The sequence below is a fragment of the Salvelinus sp. IW2-2015 genome, linkage group LG8 (assembly GCF_002910315.2).
Source record: "Salvelinus sp. IW2-2015 linkage group LG8, ASM291031v2, whole genome shotgun sequence".
Lineage (NCBI taxonomy): Eukaryota > Metazoa > Chordata > Actinopteri > Salmoniformes > Salmonidae > Salvelinus > Salvelinus sp. IW2-2015.
In genome coordinates this window covers 53,245,244-53,251,924 of record NC_036848.1, presented here as the reverse complement: position 1 = coordinate 53,251,924, position 6,681 = coordinate 53,245,244, and positions in this window count along the sequence as shown.

The window sequence follows — 6,681 nt, the reverse complement described above, 5'->3', positions numbered from 1 at the left end:
CTCTCATGCATGCTTTAGTGTTGCTTGCCTCGAAGTGCCCATAGTCATTTAGCTCGTCTGGTAGACTCGTGTCACTGGGCAGCTCGCGGTTGTGCTTCCCTTTGTAGTCCGTAATAGTTTGCAAGCCCTGCCATATCCGATGAGCGTAGGAGCCGGTGTAGTACGATTCAATCTTAGTCCTGTATTGATGCTTTGCCTGTTTGATGGTTTGGAGGGCATAGCGGGATTTCTTCTAAGCGTCCGGGTTAGAGTCCCGCTCCTTGAAAGTGGCAGCTCTACCCTTTAGCTCAGTGCGGATGTTGCCTGTAATCCATGGCTTCTGGTTGGGGTATGTACGTACGGTCATTGTTGGGATGACATCGATGCACTTATTGATGAAGCTAGTGACTGATGTGGTGATCAACTTTAGTAGAAAACAGTTCTTGAGGGCTGTTTGCGATTTCGTTCATACTGGTGAACCGGTGTTTGAGTTGGGTGGTTGCAATATCAACAGTCCCTTATCTCTGGTATATCTTGGCATCATTCAAAACTAAGGTTATATTGTATACAGCRCAATGGACAATACTGTATAATGCCTAATGTCTCAGGAAAGGCTGTCTGAGTTGGCAATACTCAGTATAGAAAACAGTCGGCCCACAACCTGYAAGGACTTATACAGGATACTAACCTCATCATTAAAACAGTCATTCCAAGTCACAATTCCATACCTAAAACCTTGATTTTGGACAAAATGACCTGAATGGACTACTACCACCAAGGACTATCAAGAAAAACTAAAACTTCTAACAAGCCAAAACCTGCAGAAGAAACACAGCGGAACATGGAAATACCATCCAACACAACATTGAGTGAGTAATGTTCAGTCTGAACCTACTTTCTGAAGCCAAAAAGTAAAAGACAATAATCTCTAGGTAATTTTGTTATATTGAGCTTAATAAATAAGTCTTCTAAGCTACCAAGCTGCTAGGACAGAACTGATCTGGCTGCTACTTCAATTAGCACTGAAGTGTGAAGTGACGCCTCCAACTGTCACGTTCCTGACCTGTTTTCTGTTAGTTTTGTATGTGTTTGTTGGTCAGGACGTGAGTTTGGGTGGGCAGTCTATGTTTTCTGTTTCTATGTTGGTTAATGGGTACCTAATATGGTTCTCAATTAGAGGCAGGTGGCTTTCATCTCCTCTGATTGAGAATCATATTAAGGTAGGTAGTTTCACAGTGTTTGTTTGTGGGTGGTTGTCTCCTGTGTCTGTGTCTATGTTTGCACCATACGGGACTGTTTCGTTCGTTCGTCGTTTTGTTTGTAGTAAGTACTTGTTCGTTCGTTCTTCGTGTTTCATGTAAGTTCGTGGTCCAAGTCTGTCTACATTCGGTTTGTTATTTTGTTTAGTTGTCAAGTATAGTTYGTTTTGTCTTGTTCAATAAATTCATTATGTCTTATTCCAACGCTGCATTTTGGTTCAATCCATGCTCCTCCTCTTCGGATGAAGAGGAGGAGGAACGCCGTTACACCAACTCAATCATCAAGTTTGCAGACGACACAACAGTAGTAGGCCTGATGACCAACAAATTACGAAACTGCCTACAGGGAGGAGGTGAGGGCTTTGACTTGGCACTTAAAACCCTCACAAACTTTGACAGATGCACAATTGAGAGCCACCTTCTACGGCAACTGCACCACCCGCAACCGCAAAGCTCTCCAGAGGGTGGTGTGGTCKGCCCAACGCATCACCGGGGGCAAACTACCTGCCCTCCAGGACATCTACAGCACCCAATGACACAGGAAGGCCAAAAAGATCATCAAGGACAATAACCACCCGAACCACTGCCTGTTCACTCCGCTATCATCCAGAAGGCGAGGTCAGTACAGGTGCATCAAAGCTGGGACCGAGAGACTGAAAAAGAGCTTCTATCTCAAGGCCATCTGACTGTTAAATAGCCATCACTAGCATTGCTCGTTCAAATATTTATATATTCTTAATTCCATTCCTCTACTTTAGATTTGTGTGTATTGTGTGTATTGTTGTGAAATTGTTACATATTACTTGTTCGATATTACTGCACTGTTGGAGCTAGAAACACAAGCATATCGCTACACCCGCAATAACATCTGCATGTGACCAATACAATGGAATATTAATTGAAGTGAGAGGTGTTTGAAAACTATTGAGCCTAATGGCAGGAGAGCTTCACAGCTCCACCCCCCCCCCCCCCCCAAATGCAGAGGATTTGAAGCCCCCATGGCTTATCCCTATGCAGAGGTGATACAATACAGCACCTCATGGATATAAAAAATTACACGGCACGGAATAAGAAAAATTAAAAAGCTCCTCAAGGACAATCCAGAGACACTATTTGCTGACTGCTACAAAGAGGGAACGTAAGCAACTTACCCAAAGAGGTATTGGCCCAGGGTGGAAACTCAGCATACTAGACATTGAGGAAATTGAAAACACTCTGTCACGTGTACAAGTCTGGGACAGTAATGGTGCAGGGTATCCCCCCCCAACAAGACCGAAGGTGGGCAGAAGGTGGAGATGGACGGCTGCTCTACGGACTGAGGTGAGAGAACTTAGAGGCACACATGGCACTGAAGGAACTGAAGGAGGAGGTGAGAAAGCTAAGTGTGACAGAGGCAGGACACTCCCCCAGAGAAGCCCAACAGAACCCACCTCAGCCCGGACCACAACCTTCAACACCACATTGGACAGACAACACAGACCCAGCAACCCAACAGACCCCCAACACCTCCTGACAGCCCCCCTGTCAGCTCCCTGATAGGCTTCTGGACAACCCCCAGACATCCAGACATCCAGGACATACCCCCAGACATCCAGACATCCCCACCACATCCAGACACTCTCCAACATCACCCAGACATCCTGACACCCCAGACATCCAGGACATCCTGACATCCCCAGACATTCCAGACATCCCCAGACATCCTGACATCCCCAGACATCCAGACATCCTGACATCCCCAAACATCCTGACATCCCCAGACATCCAGACATCCCCAGACATCCAGACATCCCCAGACATCCAGACATCCCCAGACATCCACTGAGGACACAAAAGCCAGAGATTGTGCTGCTCATTGACTCAAATGGCAAACGCATTCAAGAGGATAAACTTATTCCCAAACACGAAGTGGCTAAACTCTGGTGCAAAAACACTAGGCATGCCCTGGAGCTGTTGTCAGGGGACAGAGTAGGGTCCCCAGCCACATCATAAATCACACGGGCATAAATAACCCGAGGGCCCAGCAGGAAAGGGTGGCCACAGCACTCAAGGGAGTGGATGAAAAAACTTTTTCACCCTGCTACCACGAAAATACTTTCACCCTGCCACCATACAGCGGGTGAATGCAAGCGGGTGATCGGGTGATCGCGAGACTGTGCCTCAAAACCTAATCTCTTCATGGCCCACCACTCCACCCTGGACTTGAACAGCCTTTACAACCAGGTCCACCTCTACAAGGCAGTGTGATAGAAATGTTATACATGTGCTATTCTAATAACCAATGTCTGTGTTCATGCAAGTGACCGATTGAACGAATCCTCACTTCTCAGATCTGCAATTTAGCAGTACGCCCAGACCTTGTTTGGAGAACGAAAGATATTTCAGTTTCAAGGTCTCAGTTTAGAGAGAAGAAGCCTTGTGAGGTATTGATCTGTCACATGTTATGAACCAGTATTGGTCGGTCATGTGTAACTCTGTGTTGTTGTTTTTTGTCGCACTGCTTTGCTTTATCTTGGCCAGGTCGCAGTTGTAAATGAGAACTTGTTCTCAACTGGCCTACCTGGTTAAATAAAGGTGAAATAATTTTTTTATAAAAAACGCTGTGTATGATATACCATTGTGTGGCTCTGTCTCTCTGCTTTTATCCAATGTAAAAAACACAATTTCAAATTTTGTTACTTAAGACTGAATCAAGGAGGTCGGTCACATATACACCGACATTAGATATGAGGTTGGTGTAGTGCATGATTTTGGAACATTGTGGAAGAATAGAGGGTTTTTGAGCTTGTGTCCTCTCTGTTGGAGCCTGTTCAACTCCCCTCGCTAATCTCGGTGATAAAGTGTCAGGCCCATACTCCCTCTAAAGATATCGTTTCTCTGGGGAATGCAGCTAAACGGGCTGCATCCTGTTCTGTTTCCCCCCTCCTACAGATGGCAGTAGTTCCAGCTCCCAACAACTTTTTCATTGTTAATTATATCATTGCTTTACAGGCCACGGCGGATGCTTCAGAGAAACGCAAGTGGGCTGGGTGCTGTCATAAGGACGCCTCGGGTGTATGGCTGGATGAGTGGAGCAGACCTGCCATGCCCCGTTGTACATTACATTTCCTCGCAAAATTGGCCTACTGGTTGTGTGAAAAAATGGCTTACTATAGAATTCCCTCGAACTGGGGAGAGACATGTACTGTAGGGTTTGTGGTGACAGCTATGAGAACCGTTCCGAATAATGAGAGGAATCGAAATGCTTTGTTTAAATACTACAGACCTCGTAGAATGAGGAGAGATAAGAGATCTCTGGCTGACATCACTCACACTCAGGCACCTGCCTCCAGGTTCTTTGGGGTGTTTTTTGGCAATGCTACTCCAAATGCCCTGGAAGAATTTAATGGGGAAATTAAAGAATTGCGTAAGTTAGCTCTGCAAACAGAGAGGACCTTGACTATATGTTGGCAGGTCAAGGGGGCACTTGTGCAATCATTGGTGATGAATTTTGTACATTTGTCCCAGATCACTCTTCTAATGTGACTGATCTTGCTGAATACATTGCCACTGTTGTGAAGAATAATTATCCAAAGCCAGATTGGATGCTTGCAACTTGGAATTGGAATCTCTCCTTGGAAGTTGAGGATCCCAAATTGCACAATAGGCTACAGCGTTGTGTTTATTGTTTAGTTTGCTTAATTGTGTTATTAACAGGTTGTAAGGTGATCTGTGCCTCTCTGGCTGGTAAGATTTCAGCAGCTATCATGTTTTCTGCTCCTCCAGAAGATGGTGAAACTAATGAGCTTCCAACTATGCCAACTAGCTCCCATTTCCCCCTGTAGATACGGACGATGATAATGATTGAATGTTGTTTTCGTTTAACAAGAATTGTTAAACAACAGGGTTTTMTATTTTGACTAAGTTGATGTCCCAGGGACAGTTACAAAAACATAGGTCAATCCAACCCGATTGTGGTTAGAGATATGGAAACAATGGATAACATTGAGAGATTTATTCACCTCTGAATCTACAGATCCCTTGTGTATGTGTGTGTATTTTTGATATTCACTCCCATTAATAGAAGTATAACCTTTATTATGATTATAGTATTACCATACTAGGTGGATTGTACAACCCAGAATATGAAGGGTTTGAAATGATGAAGTGTCTGGTTTTTACTTTAATAGGAGTATAGGGAATGATTACATTAAAATGTAATGATTATTATAGCACAAGTGATAAGAGGATGGAATGTGATGGACATGTATACATGTGCTTTTCTTATAACTAATTTCTGTGTTCTATTCATGTGCTGTTCTAATAACCAATTACTGTGTTCATGCAAGTGACTGATTGAACGAATCCTCACTTCTCAGTATCTGCAATTTAGCAGTACGCCCAGACCTTGTTTTGAGAATGAAAGATATCTCAGTTTCAAGGTCTCAACTTAGAGAGAAGAAGCCTCGTATAGAAGAGGTATTGATCTGTCACATGTTATGAAACAGTATTGGTCGGTCACATGAATGAAACAAAGCGATAATGATGAATTAATTATGCTAAATCATGCAAATATAACTTGTCTGTGTATAGCCGTATATATGAGAACTAACGGGACTGTCCCGGCAGAGCTTCTGACAGACGTTCACTATGGTGCATCAAGTTGGTTGGAACCTCTCCAGCTTGGTAACAATAAAGAGTGATTCATTTAATATTAACTTTGAGTGTCCTGTGTAAGAATATCCACAACAGCAGCAATCCCAACTTTTGCCAGGACCCTGAAGGACATCACCCTGAACTGTATCCCCAGCACATCACACAGAAGCAACAGAACAACGGACTCCCCCACCAGACCAGCAAGACACCCGACCAGACCTGCAAGACCCCCTCCTGAAAGACCCGCACCGAGAGAACCCACGCCAAGATGACCTATACCCAGACCAGAGCATCACCAGCCACACACCAACTAGCTAAGACCACCCCAAGCAAACCCTGGCCACACCCTATATAGGCCCCCCCATATCAGACCTATGCCCCTTTTTCCCACCCCATGCCTCCGGCCCCTGTGGCAAGGACCTCAACATGACAGCAGGACATATGCCCAGGCCGTGAGCAGAGCAACAGGCCCAACCCCCACTATTACAACTGCCCAAGCCCCATCCTGCGACCTAAGAGGTATGTATCAGATGCTCAACATGCTCTGCTAACACCTAATGTGATGGTCCACACAAAATGTGATGGTCCACACAAAATGTGATGGTCCACACAAAATGTGATGGTCCACACAAAAGCAAAACTAGACACTATGAAACACAAAGCTTTTACCATCTCATCCTGGAATATACAAGGTCTGAGGTCATCTGCCTTTGGCCTAAAGAGCAGGAACCCAGACATTGTCATCCTACAAGAAACATGGTGCAAAGGAGATGGACCCACTGGTTTCCCCCTAGATTACAGAGAGCTG